Source organism: Puma concolor, chromosome B4 (assembly GCF_028749965.1).
Source record: "Puma concolor isolate L17-30 chromosome B4, mPumCon1.1.hap2, whole genome shotgun sequence".
Lineage (NCBI taxonomy): Eukaryota > Metazoa > Chordata > Mammalia > Carnivora > Felidae > Puma > Puma concolor.
In genome coordinates, this window is record NC_141673.1 from 133,750,789 (window position 1) to 133,775,695 (window position 24,907).

Sequence of the window (24,907 nt, forward strand, 5' to 3'; positions counted from 1 at the left end):
CAAAACTTCATGGAGTTAACTACAACACAACTTAATCTAATTAGAATTTATTAACCATTTTACAGCAGTTCTATTTGGCAATGTGGTCCAGTTTAGGTTGAGATAGTAAGGGATACAATGAAACAAGACTTCCAGGTTCTTATTCTCGATCTAGTTAGAATATATGAAAATCTATTTGGAGTATACTTGGGCTTTTTTCATAAATACAGTAAAGTACTGTAAATGTATTTTCTCTTCCTTATGATTTTCTTAATAGCATTTTATTTTCCTCTACCTTACCTTATTGTAAGAATACAGTATATAATACATGTAACATAGAAACATGTTAATTGACTACTTTTGTTATCAGTAAGGCTTCCTGTTGACAATAGGTTATGAGTAGTTAAGTTTCTGTGGAGTCAAAAGTTCTACACAGATTTTCGACTGTGCAGGGGTCGGTGTCCCTAACCCTTAGGTTGTTCAAGGGTCAACTGTATATACAATTACATTTAAAGGTTTATTTTAGGGGCGCCTGGGTGGCTCAGTCGGTTAAGTGTCCGACTTTAGCTCAGGTCGTGATCCCACGGTTTGTGAGTTTGAGCCCCACATCTGGCTCTGTGCTGACAGCTCAGAGCCTGGAGCCTGCTTCGGATTCTGTGTCTTCCTCTCTCTCTCTGCACCTCCCCTGCTCATGCTCTGTCTCTGTCTCTCAAAAATAAATAAATGTTAATTTTTAAAGGTTTATTTTAGAAATCTTTCTTATGTGGAGAAAATTGTGATATGACTGAAAAGACAGCACACGTAAATGTGTATATGACAATCCCTTCTTACCAATATATAGCATTTAATTTGGCAGAAACTGTATTTGTACCTAATTTTAAAGATGATTTATGGCACACCTAATAGACCAAGGGAATATTTGTTGGATAGCCATGTCTATACATATGAAGGGCACTAAAATGCATCTTGTATTTAAACAAACAGCCCAGGAATCACACAAGCACACATGTAAAGTATCTCTTCAATTGTTACATTATATAATTGTTCATTCTGATATGAACTGGCATTATCCCATCCTTGTTTCAGGTTCTTCACTGTAGTCACTGCTCATGACTTTTCCCAAATTAAAATCTTTATCAATTGATCTCTAAGGAAGTTTAACCCTCCCATGTTACGGATGTTCTGCCAAATGCTCTGCAACGTATTTCTATTATCTGATACTGTTAGGAAGGCAGATTTAAATGACTTGCTATTTTGGCACATTAGCAAAGGAATATAGAATTTCATTACAAAACTCATAATTTCTTCCCAAGCCAGTGGTGAGTAAGTCTTTGCAAAGCAGAGTTATTTTCCCCAAACCATGATTATCTGCATCTATTAGAATTGACATAATTCTTCTTTTTTAGAAATTGGAAGAGAAACAAAGGGGGTGATACAGTGGGGAAGATCAGATGTGAATCCGGAAAATCTTCTTTATCTTTTTCTGAAATAATTTCCCATTGTCATTAATTTAAAGCTGTTTCCAACTTGAGGATTGTAGGTACAGTTTTCCTGGATTCTGAGTTAACTTCTGGATAACATTTGCTACATTGTGCATAACATGTTACAATTTTATTATTTATTTATTTAGACAGCAGTTGAACAATTCATAGTTACATTTTTTTTATGCTCTGTCTTGTGCCCTCTCCTTTTTCTGCAACATGATATAAATCTTGTAGCATTTCCATTACTTGCCAAATGCAGTCCAATATTTATCATTGTGTAAAAAAATCAAAACACAACAAAATAAACAAGCGACGATAAAACTAACTACCCCTAAGCTTGCTATTGTGAAAAGAAAAGGTCTTGCTTTATAATTTTGATGAAAAGGTAAGCCAGTACATTTTCATAGAAATATATTTGTATATTTTATTTTCCAAATGGTTTAGTCAAATGCAGACATGATATACTTAAATGATCCTATGTCAAGACTGCACTGAGTAAAAGTGTCTTAAAGATCTATGTGCACCTTTATATGAAGTTTGTGTCTCATCATAGGAAATCACTGAAGTATTTTAAACAGGAGTAAGATATAATTATATATGTATTGTTGAAAACCAAATCTGTTAGCAGCATTTACAATAGGTTGAAGTGGTGAGAATTCCTTCAATGATATATTACGCCAATAATATTTTATCTTGCTTGGTTAAAAAACAGATTTAAGGTAGTTTACAGGGAAACATATAATTCAGCAATATAAAACATAATTTAATGATACTGAGGAGAGAGAAAAATAAAGGTACATATGCAAAGGAAATCAGGAATTAAATTAGTGAACACAATGATACTGTAATATCATAGAAGTTAAGAGGCAATTTGGTTCTAATATTCCCAAACAATGTGAAATAGAAAACACAATCAGCTTCATGTGTCATACTGTTCATAAGATTAAAATAAACCAGTTGTTGGGGCACTTAGGTGGCTCAGTCATTTAAGAGTCTGCCTCTTGATTTTGGCCTAGGTCATGATCTCATGGTTGTGAGAGCAAGCCCCAGCGGGCTCCATGCTGAGTGTGGAGCCTACTTGAGACTCTCTTTCTCTGCCCCTCCCCCACTTGCTCACACATGCTCTCTCTCTCTTTCAAAAAAAAAAAAAAAAAAAACAAAATCAGAAACACAATAACAGCTGTTGAGAAATACAGATATTTGAGATGAGAAATTAGAAAGCTGTTCCTCTCAGTTTCTCACAGAGAGGTCCCAAAAACCTCCTCAACACAAACATTTATATCTTATATACAATGGCCCTGGTTTTAGTCATGAATGGGCCAAACTTCTTATATCAAAGCTTAAAGTGATTATAATTTAGGCTGAAAACTAATCAAATGCTCCACCTCAGCGCTAAAACAAACTAGGAAAACACTGTAAGCAATTAACTAGCCAATTAAATAAATATTAAGACCTTAATTTGTGTCAGACCTTGTCCTAGTTACTAGAGATACAACTGGGAACAAGAACCAATATTTTCTTTCAGACAAGTGGGGATGAAGACAAGTTGATAGACAACCAAGACGAGTGATAAGTGTAAGGATAGGAAAGTATATAGCCTGATATGGGTGGACGAAGAAAGGATAGTGTCAACTGAGACTCAAGGAATCCAAGATGGCTTCCAAGGGGAAGTGACCTCTGTACAGCATCCTAAAGAAGAAAAAACTAAGGAAAGAAGTTACTAGGAAAATGGAAATAGATAAAACTGTCACACTCAAAGGGAACAAAGAAGTGGATGACATTCCTCAAATGAATTAGGATTTGTATCTCTAATGCATACAACAGAGCAATCTAAAAAAATTCTAAATCAGTTCCTAAGTAAAAACAAATAATCTCTTAACAAAAGTTGATAGAATGATACTTGCTGAAAACAGTTAATGTCATTTACCCAGAACTTATGACAAGTATTGTATTGAGTCTTGGAACTCAGAAGCATTCCCATTAGAATCAGAAAGATAAGAGTGATTTCTATTATCCTTGTTATTCAGCATTTTCTTAAGGATTCTAAACAATAAATGAAATGAAATCATGAAAAGATAAGCAATGTATATTTTGAAAGGGAAGAAACTGTAATTTCTTCTTTTCAGATGATATACTTATCTGTAGAGAAAATGCAAGAGATCCATACATATAAATATAACCATTTATAACTAACAGGAGATCATCAAGATTATTGATGAAAAATACATAAAAATTTAAGAATATTCCTACATTTCATCAATAAGCGTAAAATTTAGTGGAAAACACAACCCTCTATATACTAGGAAGCAAACTGTGAAGCCTGAGGAACAGACTTAACAAAAGATGTGTAAGATCGTCTTGCACAAAATTATAAAATATTATTTTGTTTTTTTAAAATTTTTTAACGTTTATTTATTTTTGAGACAGAGAGACAGAGCATGAATGGGGGAGGGGCAGAGAGAGAGGGAGACACAGAATCAGAAGCAGGCTGCAGGCTCTGAGCCATCAACCCAGAGCCCGAGGTGGGGCTCGAACTCACGGACCGCGAGATCGTGACCTGGCTGAAGTCGGACGCTTAACCGACTGAGCCACCCAGGCGCCCCAAAATATTACTGAAATAAATAATATAGGATATGAAAATCTGAGTTACAAGTTACACGAGGTTATAGAGATCTAATATTCCTCAAATTAATCTATAAATGCAAGGCAATTTTAGTCAAAATCTGATACATTAGAACTCAGGGAAGATCTAAAATCTATTGCTTGAACTGTGCACCATATCTTTTCTATAAAATAGTGATTTCAATTTCGTAATTTTAAAATAATTTTCTCACATTTACATGAATTAAAGGAGAAAACAAAATGAGCGTGTTAACAGATGAAGTAAAATTGTCAAGACTGTCAGCTTATAAACTGTCAAAATGTATGTAAAAATAGAGTGCTGTAGTAAATATAGGAAACATCTAAATAAATGTATTCAAAACTATAGAGTGGAATAAGAAAATATGAAGACATCCCTCACAATAACCAAAATCTCTGTGCATTTCCCCTTCCCCAGGAGTAGCGCCCTGTCTGAGCCCGGACCAGACTTAGTGTTTATCATACGCTTAGGACTGAAAACTGCTTGTACGGATAGCCTAGGACTTCCCTTCACCCCTGTTTCTTTAGAAATTGACTCCCTTTAGTCCTCATTGCTTCTATAGCTCTATGGCCTATTTAAATATTTTAATTTTATAATGTATCTGGCTTTTCACACTCATTTCATTGGGAGGACTGTCATGCTGTGAACAGCTCCATCCTATCCTTCCCCAAATATAATGTTATTTCTGTTTATTTTAGAGTTTTAGATGTATGATATCATGCTGCGTTTAGTTTTCTGAAATTTGTTGTTTCACTTAGATTTCCACTAAGCATATAGAAGTTGTAGCTGTAGATAATGAACAGTCGCTCAAGTAGAAGATTCCATTCTTTTTTTTTTTTTTAATTTTTTTTTTCAACGTTTTTATTTATTTTTGGGACAGAGAGAGACAGAGCATGAACGGGGGAGGGGCAGAGAGAGAGGGAGACACAGAATCGGAAACAGGCTCCAGGCTCCGAGCCATCAGCCCAGAGCCTGACGCGGGGCTCGAACTCACGGACCGCGAGATCGTGACCTGGCTGAAGCCGGACGCTCAACCGACTGCGCCACCCAGGCGCCCCTGAAGATTCCATTCTTAATACTACATAATTTTTCTACTCTTCTACTGATAGGTATTTGGTTTGTTTCTAGATTTTTGTTTGGTTCTGGTTATTATAAAAATTGCATATATTATGTCATTGTTACAACAAATATTGCACATTTCTAGTTATTTTGCTATTATGAGAGTGGACACTGTTGCAAGGCAATAAAAGCCCCAGATCTTTCAGAGGTAAAAGGATTGGTATCCCTCACCTAGCAAGCAACACCAACACAGATCAGCTAAAATATGGGGTGAGGGTAGGGAATCTTAACATATATATAAGAGTTCCAGAAGGTAAGAATGGAGAGAATCAATGAGGGTTAATATTTGGAGGGGTAATACATGAAAATTTACCAGCTATGCCATGATGAAAAATATGAAGGGGCGTCTGGGTGGCGCAGTCGGTTAAGCGTCCGACTTCAGCCAGGTCACGATCTCACGGTCTGTGAGTTCGAGCCCCGTGTCGGGCTCTGGGCTGATGGCTCAGAGCCTGGAGCCTGTTTCTGATTCCCTCTCTCTCTGCCCCTCCCCCGTTCATGCTCTGTCTCTCTCTGTCCCAAAAATAAATAAACGTTGAAAAAAAAAATTAAAAAAAAAAATATGAAACCACAGCTTCAGAAAGCACCCAAAGAAAATGAATAAAAAGAAACGTAAGATGATATGTAATGATGACAAAAAGGTAAAACACTGTTAAAGGAGTCTTCGGTTTCCAGCCATAATGTAAGAACTAAGTGTTGGACTTAGCTTCCTGCTATGAAGAACTATAAATCTGGGTAGAATGTATGAAACTGTGTACAGATATTAAACCATAGGTAGCTCAGGTCTGTCATCCCTGAGACAAAAAGAAACCCCTGAGGTAAGCACCATATTTACCCTAGCTCTCTGCATAGAAAGTGACTCCTAAATGCAACAGACAAGAGTAGAGCTAAAGCAGAGTATCAGGGTCTCACTGACATGAGGAGGCTAAGAACAGATTTCAAGGCTACTGAAGCAGCTAAAATGTGCATAACGGCTCCCAGAAAGGAGGAGGCAATGGAGAGAGGGAATCCTAGGATTTCCTAGGATTGCCTGGGAGAGAGTGGCTGCCTCAAGGTTGGGAGTGGAACCAAAAGGCTGCATAGTTCTAGGAAATACTGATGTCCTGACTCAACCATAATTGAAGGACCTTGTTACTACTGTGGACATTCAGCTGATATCTCAGCACAGTTATACCTAAGGGGTAACAATCATGCCCCAAAGTAACTGTGATGGTTCTTAACAAAACCTAGAACTAAGTTTCAGCAAAATCATTAAAGGTGCCAGAAAATTAACTTCCCATTTAATAAAACACAACATTCCTTACAAAGAGACATTAAACCACACCTGTTATAACTGATCATCCTTCCCAAATTATATTATTGCATGCTCTCTATACAGTAGAATAGGCAAGAAAATGAATATAGGCATTTATTTAACCTAAAATAGACATGAAAAAAGAAACAGTAGGACAACAGTAGATGGGGCGGATAGAAAAGAAACAGAAATATGACATAATAAACTCCAAATATGTCAATAACTACATTAAATGTAAATGAATCAAACACTTTCATTAAAAAGCAGAGAGTAGCAGATTGTATAAAAAAGTAAGAATCAACAACATATATTCTAAGAGATTCACTTTGAATTATAAACCACAACTAGGCTCAAAGTAAAATAATGACAAATTTATGCCTCATAAACATTAAATATGTGAAAACCATGAAACATATAAAAACATAAAGGCTAAATTTGCATCAAATTAAGCTTACTTCCAAATAAGAAGTATTGGCAGAGAAAAAAGGGGAAATGTTATACTGGTGAAAGGGTAAATTCAGCAGGAAAACATACAGTCTTAAATGTGCATGTATCTCGTATAGGAATGTCAAAGAACATGAAGCAAAACGGACAGAACTAAAGAGTAAAATGGACCAATTCAAAGTTAGAGTCAGCAATGTTGACTCTTCTCTCAGAAATGGTTTGAACAAGTAGACAAGAAATCAATAATGACAGAGAAGATCTGACCTCAGAACATCATACCCAGTAACTGAAAAATATACTTTCTTTTCAAGTGCACATGAAGCAATGACAGACATACCGTACTTGGGGCCATAATAAATTCCAAAAGACTAATGAGAAAAAACATAGAAAAATGTTACCTCTAATAGGGATGAAAGAGAAGATATCATTACATATTCTCCATACCTTATAGGAATAGGAGAATATTGTCTAAAGTTCCATGTAGCAGATCAAATACAATTTTACAAATCTGTTGAAAAATTCTACTTACCTTACACAAGAAGAAACAGAAAACCTGAAAACTATTCATTTATTAAAATAATTAGACTTGTAATATTACATCTCCCTACAAAGAAAAGTCAAGACCCAGATATACTGGTGAATCCTATCAAATGAATACTGTCCATTGTTATACAAAGTGTTTTTGAAAATGGAAAATAGAACACTGTCCCAATTTATGAGGCTATAATAACTGTAGTAACAAACACTGACGTGGACATTACAAGAAAAGTAATGCACAGTCCAAAATCTCTTATGATTTAAAGATATACCAACCCAACTGCTCTGTAATACAACTCCTAGGAGTTTAACCAAGAGAAATGAAAACACATATCCCCAAGAGAATTGTACTTGATGTTAATAACTGATTTATTCACAATAACCAGAAACTAGCAATAAGAATATGTTTAACAGATGATAAACAACATCTGTATAATAGAATACTACTTACCAGTGAAAAATAAACTGAAAGATATACTCAAACTGAAGATATACTCAAGAAAATAAATGCCTCTTACAGGTATTATATTTAGTAAAGGAAGTCAGATATACAATAATGCAGAGTTTAATTTTGTTAATATCAAGTTCTCTAAGAGCCAAAACTAATCAATGCTGAAAGAAACCAGACCAGTGGTTATGTGGCATGGGGTTGGGGGAGACTGAATGCAAAGGTGTGAAGAAGGCAGTCTGGGGAGAAGGAAATTTTGGGAGTGGCTGTTACACGGACATATATATTTGTTAGCATTGAACTGTACACTTAAATCTAAGCACATTATTGTATATTTTGTATGTAAAATTTATAGTAAAAGTTCTGGAAAACAGAATAGGTAGAATAGTTACAAAAGAAGGACAATCGAAAGAACTGCATATATTTTAAATACAACAATGTAAGTCTGAAGAAAATGGAATATTAACTTTAAAACACAAAGAAGGATATCCTAAACAAATATATGAATTGAAATTCTCTCTGTATAAAATATTATTAATGTCCAATTATTGAGATTTTCACAAAAAGTGAAAATTTAAATATTAGACAAAAACGGTATGTATGTCAGGGGAAAGGTGAGTAGAGTTAAAATCTTAGAAACTTGTTTTCTGGAAACAAATCTTGTTTTCTAGAAAGGCTTTACTTTGGTTTTTACCTTTCTTAAGTTAAATATTCATGAAAACTACTTCAACAGTAGTCACAAGAAACAAATAATAATAAAAGAAAGAGAAAAATAGGGAGCTTAAATTTCAAACCAGTAGAGGAAAAACATGGAAGATAAAATAGGCAAACAAACAAAATGAAGAGGTCGTAAGCGAGAAAGAATTCTAATTGTAACTGACACTCATATAGTGATTCCTACAACCCAGGCTGGTTTAATCACTTTATACATGTGAACTACTTAGATCACAAAGTGGCTTGATGACCTTTATGGCTTGATGACCATCCTCATATTATAGAGTAGGAAAGTGTGACGCAAAATTTCATAAAGCTACCAAGTGGCAGATTGAAAACTAGGCGGCTTGGTTACAAAACCCGTTCATGAAACCAAAATCTTCTTGTTCCCCAAAAAGTGGAGCAGAAAAAAACCAAAAAGAGATGGAATGAAAGGAATTCCAAAGTAATGACAATGATAAGTGTACAATTATGTGTGATAATTATAACTAATGTTACTGGCAAAAGACAGATTTTTCAAGGGGATTTCAAAAGTTACATGTCTATCCCGTTATGAGTGGTATATGTATAGTATGAAAAGCTGAAAGCACAATGAAGGAATAAGATACATAGAGAAAACAGAAACCAAAATAAATATTGGATAGCTACATCTATATAAAAATATACTTTAAGGCAAAACATATTAAGGATAGAGAGGATCACTACATAATAATAAAAGGATTCTATTCCCCTGGATGTTATAGGTCTGCAAACTTGTATGCATCTTATAAAATAGACCCATAAATATAATACAAAAATGAACAAAACTGCTTTTGAGGTTCAGCCCATGCTAACGGTGAATAAATGCTGATGAAGTAATTCAGATAGAAACTTGAGCACCAACTTAGGAAAATTTACGTTGCCCAATATTTTTATGTTTTAATATTACTTGTATGTAGAACTTCCCATCTTATTTTAATTTTTAATTTTTTAATATTTAAAAAAATGTTTATTTATTTTGAGCACGAGTGGGGGAGGGACAGAAAGAGAATCCCAAGTGCAATCTGTGCTGTCAGCGCAGAGCTTGATGTGGGGCTCAAACTCAGGAGTTTTGAGATCATGACCTGAGTCGAAACCAAGACTAGGACTCTTACCTGACTGAGCCACCCAGGCTCCTCCGAGCATTTTGTTTTTAAATATGGCGATAGACACTTTTGCCAATAAGATATTAATTACCTCATTATCATTACTTTTCCCCTAAGTTTTATTTAAAAGGATGGATTACTGGTTTAGAAGTTGTACACAATGCTCAAGGTTCTGATATATATTACCTATATTACTACATTTACCTCCTGAGAAATCAAACTAATTTACATTCAAATGGATATATGAGAATTCTTTACATATTTTCATTTTTAAAAGGCTTCAACAATATAGATAAAATGGAGTAATGTATATTATCTTAATTTTAATTTGACTTCTAGGTCATTTAAATAAGATTTTTTTCTTACTAGTCATTTATATATCTTATTTGGAATCTGTTTTCATGTTTTACCAAATTTTCTGTTAGGGTGTTTATGTTCATTTTGACTTGTAGGAGATTTTTATATTAAAGATATTAAAATTTATATTTTGTATATATTTAAAATTTTTATGTTTTTATTTATTTTATTTTATATCATTTTATTTATTTATTTATTTATTTATTTATTTATTTATTTATTTATTTATTTTATTTATTTTTGAGACAGAGAGAGACAGAGCATGAGCAGGGGAGGGTCAGAGAGAGAGGGAGACACAGAATTTGAAGCAGGTTCCAGGCTCTAAGCTGTCAGCACAGAGCCTGACGTGGGGTTCAAACTCATGAACTGTGAGATCATGACCTGAGCCGAAGTTAGATGCTTAACCAACTGAACCACCTAGGCACCCCTATCTTTTGTATAAATTATTTTAAGTTTTCTGATAACTTGTGTTTGTATAGACAAAGTTTTTTGTTATTAAGAAATTTTTAGGTTTGATGTACTCAAATCTATCAGTTTTTCTTTTAGTATTTTTTACGTCATCATGTTGAAATAATCTCTTATCATTGCAAGATTATATAATGATTTCCATGTATTTCTATGCATGAAAATTAAATATACATCTAAGTTACACATATTTCAGTAAAAAAAATTACAACAAAAATTATAGTTAGAATTGGGTAAAATAAAATTATAACTGAGTAAAATGAAATTACAAGTCAAAACATGTTGAATATAGTACTAATAGTAAATGGAGGGAAGTTGAGAGTCATGAATATTCATTTTAGGAGATAAATAAACCAAAGAAAGTATAAAAAGGGTACTAAGTAAGCCAAAGATTAGAAACCAATGGCTTAGAACATAAAGATACTACAGATATTCAAAATTTCAATAGTTGTTTTCTTCAAAAGAATAATAAAACAGAAAAATCTCCTATAAATGAACAATTAGCAGCAAAAGGGGACATAATTAAGATAGAGGAGAGATTTAAATACAGTTAGAGAATACTGTGAGCAACTCAATGCCATTTAATTAGAAAACTTGGATCAAATAGGCAAATTTTTAGAAAAATATAAATTTTTATAGAATGTTCAAGAAGAAATAGCAAGCCTACTCTTATAATAACCCAAGAAACATAATTAGTATTAACGATAATCTCACAGAAAAGTCACACACCTCAAATTATTTTGCCAGCAAATTCTACAAAACTTTGAAGGAAAAGATCATTCCAATTTTATTCTATCTCCTCCAGAAAATGGAGGAGATTTCATTTCAACTAATTCCATGCAACTAGCATAATCTTAAAGCCAATCTCAATTGTGATCCTATATCCAAAACTCCTTAAAACAGCCTAATGCAATATCCCCCCCCCCAAAAAAAAATTACAAACTCCCCTGGATGTGTCTCTATTTACTTGAAGTACCACTGAATTTTGCAACCAACTGACCACTACAGGTGGCCAAACTCTGCACCTGTGTTTCAAAGATTCCTACATCTGCTGGCTTCTGGCTGGCTTCAGCCAGTGGGAGGCACTGGAAGGGAGACAGGAGAGTAGAAGGATAGGGAAAGCCAGGATGCTTCTCCCTGGCTTTATTTTGGATGGACTTTCTAGCAGCAAATGACTCTCCTGTGTCTCCAGCTGTCACTAGCTGGCCTTGCCATGACTCCACTTTCACTGAGTATTCCCCAGGGCAGGTGCCTCCTTGTCCCATTTGGCTTCTGCCTATTCTATCACCTTTGTAGCCAACCCCCTGGTGTAAACTGTCTCTATTATGATGCAAGAAGTCAAGTTACATTTTAATGAGGAGTGTAATCACCACATTAACATATTTTAAAAGACATTTATATAATCATCTTAATAAATGTAAAAATAACTTAATTTCAACCCTGACTCATGTTTAAAATTCTTAGAAAACTAAAGCACTTCTAACTAAATAAAAGATAGCTTACAAAAAACATCATTCTTAATGGTGAAACCTTAAAAAAATTCCTAGGGAATGTTTAATATCATCATATCTTTTCATCTTTGCACTAGATCCTAAAACTTAGAAAGAAAGTAGATGCAGAGGTATAAGAATGAGAAAGAAACAAATTCTCTTATTCACAGAAGATATGTGTGTGTAAAGAACATAGGAATTAATATAATAATTATTATCAACAATAAAGATGTTTGGAAATGAAGCTGCTAGAGAAATAAGTATAACAAAATTTGTGCAAGACAGGAATGAAAAAAAAAGATAATTTTCTTAAAATATGTTATAAAACAATCTAAAAAAAGAAATATATGTGCATTCATTAATTGGAAGCCTCGGTATTATATTTAATTTTTCCTCAAATTGATCTATAGATTTAATGATATTTTGATCAAAATTCCAAAAGAAGATTACGTGGGGCTTTGTAAGTTAATTCTTAAATTTATACAGAGGACTCAAAGGCCAAAATCTGCCAAGAAATTTCTAACAAAGAATAAGATGTGAATATATGTGTAGGATTGCTTTACCAGGCATCAAGACCTATTATTAAGCAGTAGACAGTGTGGTACTTGTTCAGGGATAGAGAAATTGATCGATGGAACAACATACGGAACTTAGAAATAGTTCCATCCATCCATGAAAACTGATGTCCCTTTTCATACCAACTTTGCAATAAAATAGGTCATTTAAGTTCAAGCTTACATTCTGTGGGATTCTATGTCAGTAACATTCAGAGCATTCTCTAAACCCTCTCAAGATAGTACTGGCAGACACATTGGGAGTGTATAAGAAAAATCCGTATCCTGATTAAGCACCAGTTCTGGTAAGAATGAATTACTGGTCCTCTAGGATAGAAGAGGTCTAATATAACAGATTTTACCCCCGAGTGGCTGGCTCACCTCCTGGCATTATGATACCATGTTGAGAGCTCAGGTTTGGTCTCTGCCGCTGGCAGGGTTGGATATTTAAGAGCAGCAAAAGGTAGTTGAACATGAATGAGGAAGAGCCTTGGTGAAAAGCAGTCACTGGGCTCACACTTAGCCTCATCTCTATCACCTTAGCTTCTCCATGTATGGGTCAATGGTGCAAGGACAAAAAACTGGCCAAGGACAGAGTCTGCCTGATATTTACCTCCAAACCTAACCTATCTAGCTATTGAGTGCTTTCTTTTCTGGTAGGTTTTGACTTCATGGATCCATCACATGTCTATTTTCCTCTTCTCTGTTTTCAGTTTTTCACTGTGGTTGCTTCCTGGCCCTTACCAATCAGCCAAGTCATTGCTTCACGTCATTTATTCATGTATCTTCTCACTTGAGATTACTTCTCCTCATACCAAAGTGACAACCAAGTCTACTGTCTGTGGCTCTATGAATAGATTTTCCACCATGATTCTTGGAGGTCATTCCTGATTAGGTCTATAGGTCAACGCATCTCTGTACCAACATATTGAACTTAATCATTTTTGAAGCAATGCTTTTTTTTTTCCTCCTTTTTTTTAGGGAATACTCTGGGAGGCCATGGTTGTGCACTGGGGAAAGCCATCAATACAACAGATGTTGGTGATATGGGCATCTGTTCTTTTCATTTTGGGGGCCATCTGGACCTGCTAATGACACATTCTGAATGTATAATTTTTATTGTAAGATGGACTATGATTGCATTTGTGCAACCTTATAACTTGGTGAATTTAAGCATACCCAGTTTTTTAATGTACTGTAGTGTGTTTTTAGTCAATTGATGTCCCATGATTAGGCATTTGCCAAATACTTGCACCAGGTAGCTTGCCAGGAGCTGCTTCTCAAACATATGCAGAGAACCCTAGTGTTCTCTGCAGTGACTTACCTAGTGGAGTCAGCCAGAGGCTTTATACAGTATCTTATCTACCACAGATACCTCCAACACCATTGGACCTGCCAGATCATATCATCTGAACTTGTGGCAAAGTTCTCTCTTGCTCTGTACAATTAAAACTGACAGAGTTTTGAATTTTCAATACATAGATCCAAGCACCAGGTATAAATATGCTATATGCTGCCTCCAAAACCCAAAGAAAACCACCAAACCTGGGGTGGTATCTCTTCCTCAGTGATAAAGGGCAAAAGTTCAACATCTAGTCCTTTTCCCTACATGAGTATCAGAACAGGTCCCAGATTATTGGAATCGTATGAAGATGCTGAATCTTGTAGGGCACATGTAAACCCTATGGCATATTATCTACCTTTACAGGCCATCTAGATTCTGATGATATCCTCATCAGGGCATTAATATGATGTGATCAATACAGTGGCCAAGATGTTTTACAGAATGACAAGATCATCAAAATTTCAATACAGTATATTGTGACAAAGAGCAAGAGGGCCGGCAGCCTTGGAGCCAGAGAGTGATTGTGTACTGTTGTTCTCCCCACGTAAAGGCAAATAGCTTTGACCCTCTTTACCTATGGATATTGAAAATAATTCGCTGTATCAGTTGGCATTCACCGTATCAATAGCCAAAAATCCAAAGTGTCAAAATCTGTGATGATCTGTCTCATCAGCAGAGATTAGAGCTACAACTTGGTTAGGTTTATAGTAATCCACAATCACCAGTCATAATACATATAATTTTTTTCACAGAGGCCATAAGGATGAATAGAGTAAGAATATAACAGAGGCCCTTTGACTGGTAAGTGATCCAATTCTAGAATTCCATCTTGAATGTAGGCTTTCTAATTGGCTTAGAAATTAGAAATTGGCTCTCTGTTGCCATGAAAGCAAAACACAGAACAATTCCTTGAGTGTACATAGATAATTTGAGAAGGGTTCCTAAGAAGCAGAAATAGGAAGTGGAAAAATTAGATACGGAAAGAATTCAATTAATTACAAAATACATTAATTAGCTGTTTATGGTCATGGATAACAGGGGTTCCAGCCTTCTAGTAGCTCTCTGAGGGACTATGGACCACACACATTAGAATTATCCCATGGGTTGTCCCTGAGAGTGTTTATACCCCCACATTTTTTTTTTCTGCACAGTTGAAAAGACTTCTGTGGCTTTGGAAGAAGGCTGGAGGCTCCAAAGCATATATCTCAGCAAGATCTTTGTGTGGGAGGTTGGCAACATACTGCACCATAAGGATGCAGGCATAGCTATGAGGAGATCATGTTGACTGGGTGGCAGTGACATGGTAAGTTACAGTCATTTGCAACACTCAGACATGTATACAAATGTTCTTCTAGTACGATGGTCCTGCCGGGTCTTAGTCCACCATATTGCACGGATGCAACAACAGCTCTGGTTGTCATGAAATATATTCACAAATATTTGGATCCTTCCTGTATGTAGGCACAGAAGAGGATTATACTTCCCTGCCCTTTCTGAAGTGAGGCAAAGCTATTTGATATGCTTTGGCCAGTGAAAGGTGAGTAAAAGCTTGTGTGCATCACTTCTGGATGGTAACTTTGAGCCCATGTTTTAGTAGCCATGTTTGCTTCCCATTGCCATGCTGATAGTGTAAGTGTTGATGTGTGCAGTCTGTCCCTGAGAATACATCCTACTTCACTGACTTGTGCTGAAGAAATAAAACTTTGGTTGTATTAAGCCACTGAAAATTTGAGGTTATGTGAAATCTGAATCCACTCCCTACAATTGGCAAACTATGGCCACAGCCTAAATCTGGCTCACTCCCTGTTTTGATTAATAAAGTTTTATTGGTACTCAGCCACATCCACTCATATATGTATTATATATTGTTGCTCTAATGCTACAATGGCAGAATTGAGAATGTCCCTTATGGCTCCCAAAGCCTAAAATATTTACTATCTGGCCCTAAACCAAAAAAGTTTGCTGTCCCTGGTATAACTATTCTATTATCATACAAAATGGACAAAAATGTCTGAAATCCAATAGAGCCCCAAATTGATTAATAATGAGAATCATTATTTGGTTTTCTAAGTCACTGAATTTTGGGGGATTAGTTATGCAGCATTATTGTTTCAATAGCTAGTGGATAAAATCACTGCATGATTTTAATTTTATAAAGTTCAAACATGGATAAAACTTATCAATGGTATTTGAAGTCAGGGTAGTGGTAACCCTTTAAGGATTGTGACTGTAGGAGGCCACAGAGTTGACTTCTATTATGTTCTAGTTCTTGATTTATGTACAAGTTCCATGGGAGTGTTCAGTTTTTGGAAATTCACCAAGTTTACTGATGATTTTTACATTTTCTTATGCATGTTATTACTTCAAAAAAAGTTAAAAAGAGGAATGAATAATATTTACATGCTATTTATATTGAATTTCAAGGTACTTTGTCAACAGAAAAATGCAATTTATAGAACAGTCAATATGAATAGTTTGCAACCATTTGTATAAACCCAAAAGGTAGATATATATACATAACTTTGGTATATATATAAAATATATCGGGAATGATAAATGTAGTTGCGTCTAGAGAGGATAATTAGGAGGTACAAGTGAAAATTAACTTTTCATGGTGGAAAAATCCCCCCTCTTTTTTTTACTGTTTTGAATTTTTTTCCATGTACATAAAATAACTTTTAAAGAGTTAAAAATATCAAAACTAAAATTATAATGTATATTGCTTTTGGGGCTGTTGGCTAAAATCAAGTGTAGTATCTGTTCTTATCAGTTTAAAATTATAATGCGTATATATCCAATGCTATTATATACTCCCTTCTATTACATGTTTAGTAGTTTCTAATCTTTAAGATTACTATTACTTAGATAACAATGCAATTAATATCCTTGTTTGTAAATCTTTACTTTTTGGATGATTTCTTCAACATAAATTTCTAAAAAAGAAGGTGACTGGGTCCAGCAATGAATGATAGTTAGATACCCCTGAAAATGGAATGAGTTAATTACTGACATGGACACTTTCATCTTACAGTATCTTCTCCCAATATATAGGTGAAAATGATACTCAGTACTTTAAATAAAAGTTTAAAGTTTGGATAAACAACCTAGAAAATTTTAGGAGTAGATTTTTAAAAACAGAGTTCTTTGGATGATTTATAATCATTTTGATTTGTACCACTACTTAATATGGTCTCTCATCTTGCTTTTTAAAGTTAAGAGTGTTATTTCAGGATGTATGAACCTGAAAGCTGATTTTCCTGATGGAAGAAAGAGTGGGGGTTAAGTAATATTAACTATTATATAAACGAATCACTTGCTAGCTTAAGAATCAGTACTTGTGATACATACACAGACACACAAAAAGGTGTACAAGTTTTTGGTGCATTAAAGTATATGGCGAAGAGGGGCTTCTTTTCCTCTTGGATAATTCAATTTTCACAGTAGGTAATGTGAATATATATATATATATATATATATATATATATATACACAATTTATATATATTATATATATATAAACTTTTATGCTATATATAAATTATGCTATATATAAAATTATATAATTTGTATTTGCCTTAAAAACAGGGAGGGGGACAAAACAGAAGAGACTCATAAATGAGAACAAACTGAGGGTTACGGGAGGGGTTGTGGAGGGGGGAACGGCTAAATACATAACGGGGACTAAGGAATCTACTCTTGAAATCATTGTTGCACAATATGCTAACTAATGTGGATGTGAATTTAAAAAAATAAAAAATAAAACAAGTTAAAAAAATAAAGTCTAAGTTGCAGATAAAAAAATAATATATATTTGCCTTAAAATGATCTTCATTTCTTTATCTGTACTGAGGAAACAGATCTGGTTGTATCTTGTATTATTTCCATTGCTGAGAGTTCCTTTTCTGTCAGTTTCTCCTCTCTCTACACAATTTCTCTTGGCAGAGAATGATATTGCTGTCATTTTCCTGATCAATAATCGGGATTATAAATCTTAATTCTTCTCTAGTGTTTTGCCAATGGACTAATTTATTTTCTGCCATGCATGTGATCATGCCCTAAGGGGTGTCATGCAATGTCTATATAATCAAAATGTCTGGTATAAAAATCACTGCATATTTTTATTTTCCTGGAGAAACAAAAATTCTCCAGATTTTACTGCATTAGCACTGTGGTGACTTTTGTTTAATCCTCTTAAAAAATGATTGGAAAAGCAATCAGGACAAAGAAAGTATAGCTGTTAACATCTCCTTGTGATCATGTTGTTAAGAATTGGTATCTTTCACTTCAGAAGTAAAATAGAACTGAACTACTTTCTTCTCTACAACTAGTTATGAGCCATCAATGCAAAGGTGATATTACTGATTCTCTAACATACTCCTTTTGACAAAATCTTGCTGGGCGGCTGGATGGCTGAGTCGGTTAAGTACTGGACTCTTGATATCGGCTCAGCTCATGATCTTGCTGCCATGAGACTGAGCCCCACATCGGGCTCCATGTGCTGGGTGAAGAGCCTGCTTGGAATTCTCTCTCTCCTCTTTCTGCCCCTGCCTCCCCTCTCCCCCAAAATAAATAAATAAACATAAAAAAAACCTTGCGTGATATGGTCAGGATACAAGTAGCTGGTGTCCTTCTAACATGAGAAATGGACTGCAGGACACAGAATCAAGAATTCTAGGTGTCGGTACCAATTCCTCCCCTGGGAAGTACCGTGCAAATCACCCACCTCTCGCAGAGTATGTTTTCGAAGAATGCAGCAGAAGTGCCTCCAGCATTCTTGTGTTACCACTGAATTTTTTCTTGTTCATAATATGGATACTAAAGTCATGCTTTTGCATTTACATTATTGATAGGAATATTTGGAGGTAAGGCAAGTTTCCATAGAAGGGTTTTGAAGACGCAAAGAAGCAGACATTGTTATACACAGCTTATATCCTCAGAAAAGACCTCAGTGTTGGGGGTGCTTAAGTCCTCTGTGTACATAAATCAGTAGAAGAGAACAGTTTGGGAGTCGGAGGAGAGAAGAGATAACTGAAAGAAAACATGAATTGTGATCAATTCTAGTTTTCTAGAGTTTTCTAGTAAAATTCAGGGATATCAGAATTTTTAAGGCATTTGTTTGTGGAGTGACATTAAAAAGCAAAGTCAGTTTTCTCCTATGATAAATGAAGAAACTGGACAATATCACTGTTAGGGTCCTGTCCTGATATTGCATGTATTCTGTACTATTTTAACATCCCTTAAGATTGTGCTTCACTTGCTGGGATATTTAAGTGCCTTGGCCATATTCTCTGAGATTTTCTGTTGGCACAAACAAATTAGGCTATTTGGGCCCAAAGGAGATGACTTGGAAACACATGTTAGAAATTGCAGCCTGTGTAGTTCCCAACAGTTCTGTGAAAATCTCACTGTAACAATATTCTTTGACTCAAGCCATAGCATCAAATTATAAGTGATTATCTTAGCATAAAACTTTACCTTCTGTTATACAGAGACAGATTAGCTTAGAAACGCTAAAAGAAATGTTGGTGGGGCTAAAAAGATGCTCAGGCCTATAATTCTGGCACATTATGCATTGCTAATAGACCTATTTCACTCAGATATATCTCTTTAGGAATGTGGCCTATTCTCATGCATTTTCAGACACATCCAACATGGCAACCACGTAAAGAGACAGTCTGTTACATTAAGTGGGGTAATTTCAGCTGTTTTAACAAATAATACCCAAACTTTCAGTAGTTCAACCCTGCTGAGGTTTATTTCTTGCTCAAGTAACAGTGGAATGTAGATGTTCGTGGACTATGAAAAACTTTGCTCTGTGTTATGATATGGGGACCTACACCCTTTTCCACGTGCAGCCCCCTACTGTCCTTCATGGCCATAGAGTCCTCTGCTTCCTGCCAATAGACAAGGGGAAAGAGTATAGAGAAAGAACAGCATTTTTTAACCCCTTGGGCTGGAGGCAGCACATACATCATTTCTGTTCCTTTTCTAGTCAAAATTAAAGGGCAGCTGGGAAATGCAGTCCCTGGCTGGTCCTTACTTTCCAGAGGTGGGAAAGCATGGATGTCAACAGCTATCTCTGTCCCATCCAATATATCAGTTAATATTAGGAGGCTTTTGTTAAGCCTGTCCTTTAATGTTCAGGCCACTGTGTTTCTTTATTAAGTGGCCACCCACACATTAGTTTTTACCAACTTCATTAAACCATAAGTGGAATTTTTGGCTGAGGTCTGTCCCAAGATTGACAACAATGTTCCTCCATTTATGACTTGAATGACTCTCATTACATTCATTACGAAAATAAGAAGGCATGCCAGAAGCAAAGTGGTTATTAGACAAAGCATTCCTGGATGAATTTATATGAAGACAGTCTTTCCAAGCAGATTGCTTCCCTTTTTGATTATTAACGCAAAGTTCCTGTTCAATAATGGACAGAAGAGCACTATCCATGTCATTAGGAGACCCGGTACTAAATCGCTTCCCTCTTCTGACCTCAGTTTCCTCAATGCAAATAAAGAGTTTAGACTGAACAATCTCCAAATTCTCTTTATACTTGAGGGGAACCTATAATATTGCTTGCATACCTCAGACCTTAGAAATTCTGCTCTCGTCTTGCGGTCATTCACACCGACGATTTTATTCACACTGGCTCTGCTCATGTCTGACTCTCTTTGCCAGGGTGATCTGTCAACCACTTCCTAGCCCCCAGCAGCTCTGTTGCAGAGTTTTTGATCATGAAACATCCTTTACCTGCCACTATTTCAGTATCTGGAATCTGGCCTATATGCCCATATTCATAATCAGTTTCTTGAAGCTTTATGTTCGAGCTTATGATAACTGAGCTACTTAACCCTTTAAAATATATTCCCCAGGTAAATATCACTCTTTTCTCTTCGAATCTAACTTAATGGCCATGAACGTGATGCATTTGATGGGACCATCTGTTTTTTTCTTCTGCCAAAGACACTCTGCACATTTTGGCAGCTTCCCTATGTGTACTCAATAACTCATGCCAAGTACAGTTGGAATGTTTCATGAGTCCAAAGTCTGAAAACAACTGAACCCAGCAGTGCTCATCTGAAACGGAGTGTTGATTTGCGGTGAGTCAGGTACCACAGGCCTATATGTCTTAAGGTCTGGAGAAGCAGCAGAAAGATAACGTTAATGTGCTAACTATCCCTGGTTGACAATGGAGAAGTTATTGAAATTTATAGAATAGTGACATTTATGAGATTTTATTCCCAGAGGTCTGTGCCTCCATTTTGGGATTTACAACTTCCATCCACATAAACACCACTGTGATCTCTTTTGTACACATAACCCTGTACACACCGGGACACAGCTGTTTGGTTCAGGAGCGGGTACCTGACTCATGCTGGCTGAAGCTCTGCCCCTCCAGGAGGTAGGTATATTGAGAACCCAGACGGTGCCTCTAAGAAAAACAGCTTGGGTGTTACAGGTCATCATGAGTCTTGTCATATAGACTAGACAAAGAAAGGTAGCCTGTTTTTAGTAAGGGGTAGGGGGGAGGAAGGAGACGGAAAAACAGTGAAGAACAGAAACCTAGGTAAGAAGACAGAATTCAATACCATTTGCGCTTCTGGTTTTTCCTGAGCCCAACCATACTCGTCTGCTTTAATTCCATGAGATATTAGGCTATTTTCAAGAGAACCTCCTTTATTTGCATAAGCAAGTCATGTCACTTGCAAACTGACTATTAAAGTATATCTACAGGAAAAGAAAAAAGTTAGTATCCTTCCAGTCAATATGAGGCTTGAATCATATATAAATTATTGTTGAAGAATCCAGATTAAAAAAAATCAAATTTGAGGTTTGCTCTTTATTTAGGATCAATTATTCAAATTGTGGCAGTTTTCATAATTTACCTGTCATCTGAATAGTATATAGTTCCTATATGTCCAGATTCCAGAGAGTTGATCTTGGAAAATGTTTACATGTTTAAGCTGGACTTTTAGTATTTCATTGGATAACAGATTGGGATGCAATTGGTTTTTTTATGTCTTAACATTAAATTTTCTCACCATAATCTTACAAGTCTTACAAGTTACTCTTACTCAATGCTCATTACAGTTCTCATTTGTATAAGAGAAAAACCAACCACAGAAGTCAGCATTACAAAGAATACAAAGCATGCAAAGAATGTCTGAGCAATCAGCTTAAAATAAAGCCTTATTTTAAGCTTATTTTTAATGCTGGTATTCGATTTGTTCAGAATGTAGAAAAGAGGGGCGCCTGGGTGGCTCAGTCAGGTAAGCGTCCGACTTCGGCTCAGGTCATGATCTCACGGTTCGTGGGTTTGAGTCCCACATCAGGCTCTGTGCTGACAGCTCAGAGCCTGGAGCCTGTTTCAAATTCTGTGTCTCCTTCTCTCTCTACCCCTCCCCCACTCGCACTCTGTCTCCCTCTCTCTCAAAAATAAATAAACATTAAAAAAATTAAAAAAACAGAATGTAGAAAAGAATGGGTTAGCCAAAGAGGGAAACATTATTCCTAATTTCTATCATCAAAAATTCACATCATATCAGTGACAAAGTCTTTTAAAACTTAATTAGTTACACAAATAATACACTTTAAAAAAAAAGTTAAAGTACTACCAGGGTCTTGGTATTAGCATCTAGGAAAACTGGATGTCAAACTAGGGCAAATGTAGCTTATGCACTATATTTTGATTAACTCTTGATGTGATTTTATAAACATTGATAAATATATGTTCACATTTTAACGAACCTGCTAAATTACATTTTTTCCCTGCTTTTTGTTCCATTATGTTTACCTTGTTTTAAGTAGTACAGCCCTTTTAGGGACCGTACCCTTTTCCAAGCCAGGAATCCATCCACCACTGAGGTGTTAGTATGATGCTATGAAGGGTCTTTATCTTTCGACATGGAGCTCTGTGTTAGAATTCTAGCTTCAGACATTACTAAATGTTTGTCTTTGGGAATGTCATTTCACCTCACCAAAGCTTATTTTGTTCATCTCCAGTATGATGATAATGAAATTTGACTTGAAATGTGATTGCAGATTTAAAGGTAAGGGCACAAAACACTAAATATGCAGTCGGCAGTGCATAAACTGTTGCAATTACTATTCACTGGTATCCTCAAACAGAATAGGAATTCTCTTTGGCCCCCACAGAAGTTTTCATAAATGAATTGGTTCATCCCATTCTTGATATCCAAGAGAATGACTCCTTCAGAGCAAATGGAAAAAAAAAAATTTCTCCTTTTCTGCGTATTTCCATGGAATCAGTGATTTGCATAGGAGCAGAGATCCTGTTACGGGTACCATTCACGGTGAGAGCAGAGGATGTAGAGATGGAACCCTTCTTACCTCTGTGACGTTACAGAAGGCTTAATCAAAAAACCTCCCATCCTCTGCTTTCCTGTAGAGATTTGCTGAACGATTACCCAGATACTTTGTGTTCTTTTGATAATATACTGTCAGCAGGGTTGAATTCTTCAATTTATTATCTGTTTTGACCTTCTATTACTACACATATATTAATGAGAAAGTGTCTTAGTCCGTTCAGGCTGCTGTAACAGAATACCATAGATAGGGTGGCTCATAAACAACAGAAATGCATTTCTCGCAGTTCTGGAGACTGGGAAGTCCCAGATCAAGGCTCTGGCAGATTTATGTGTGATGACAGCCCACTTTCTGGTTCAATGTTTTCAATGAACCAGTCTTTTCATTGTGTCCTCACACAGAACATGGTAGAGTGGCGCCTCTTCTATAATGGCACTAATCCCATTCAGGAGGGCTCTATCCTAATATTTCCCAAAGGTCCTACCTCCTAATATTGTCACTTCAGAGCTTAGGATTTCAACATAGGAGTTTTGAGGGGACACAAACATTCAGTCTATAGTAGGAAGAAAGCAAGATAGTTGTTAGCTTTTTTTCCCTACCTCTCAAAGAATGATACAGAAAACTATATTTCTATTTGGTCAAACAATCAGAAAGTAGAAAAATGTATATGCATTTTTAAAGGAGATTTTCTTATCCTCTAATTTTTCTTACTAAAAATGTGATGTTAAAAAGAAAAGCACATTCCACATTGATGAATGAAAATAGCCTTTGAATGATGGATTAGGAAATGTATTGCATTCATTCTATAAAAATGTCTCATGGTAGAAAATACATTTGCTCAATACCAAGGTTTTCAATTATTATCAAATAAAACATCTGAGTCATGTCTTTCACTACTAAAGTCAAGAAAGGCAAGAGAGTCCTGTTTATTGTGATTCATAGAGAGTTTAGCAGATTCATCATGGCTGGCTCTATTCAAATTTATCATTGAGCATTCAAAAACAATTTTTAAAGCAAATTTTCTATTTCTTCCAATGTAAATCTGTACAAACAAACCATTATGATTTTTAAGGGTTCAAACATTCATTATAAATACCTATTCTGCACGTGTTTTAATTTTACTATTCCTTACAGAGTTAACCTTTATTTTGCTTACTAAGAGCATGTCAGGTTAGAACAGTGACAGGCACATAGTAGGCGCTCCAAACTATTGCTTGAGTTACATTTATCTTTATGCTAGAAATGTGTGTTTTGACCTTCCGTATTTGAAAACCTGTGTTTTATCTCCACAGATTTTATCAATTAGTTCAGTTATGATTATTTACTTGTCTGTTTTACTAGGTTCCCACCAAAAGGGCGGTGCACAAAGTTAGATGTAACCAAGAGAGAGACAGAGGAATGGGTTTGTGTATTATTTCTCAAGTAGTATGCACCAGTGTAAAATACCATGAGACTTTATTTGTTTTCTATTAATTTAACAAATCAAATTTTATATTAGGTGAATCATTTACTGGCATTTACAAAATTCATCTTTACCAAATTACACAATTGTAGGATGTATATACCACTCATTTCTTCCTCATACACCC

General features: G+C 35.5%; 1 long non-coding RNA gene and 1 pseudogene across 2 annotated transcripts in view; both read left to right on the forward strand.

The window, feature by feature from the left end:
• The window catches only part of LOC147579529 (uncharacterized), a 46,184-nt gene that overhangs the window by 4,974 nt on the left and 16,303 nt on the right, over positions 1 to 24,907 (forward strand). Inside the window, exons 2-4 of one of the 2 annotated variants that reach the window (XR_015254050.1) lie at positions 14,745 to 14,793; positions 15,454 to 15,529; positions 18,320 to 18,715. This is a non-coding gene — a long non-coding RNA (uncharacterized LOC147579529). Of the gene's footprint in view, positions 1 to 14,744; positions 14,794 to 15,453; positions 15,530 to 18,319; positions 18,716 to 24,907 lie in introns of those variants that run through there. The other variant, XR_015254048.1, reaches the window with a different exon arrangement.
• LOC112868058 (U2 spliceosomal RNA) lies at positions 16,711 to 16,808 on the forward strand (annotated as a pseudogene).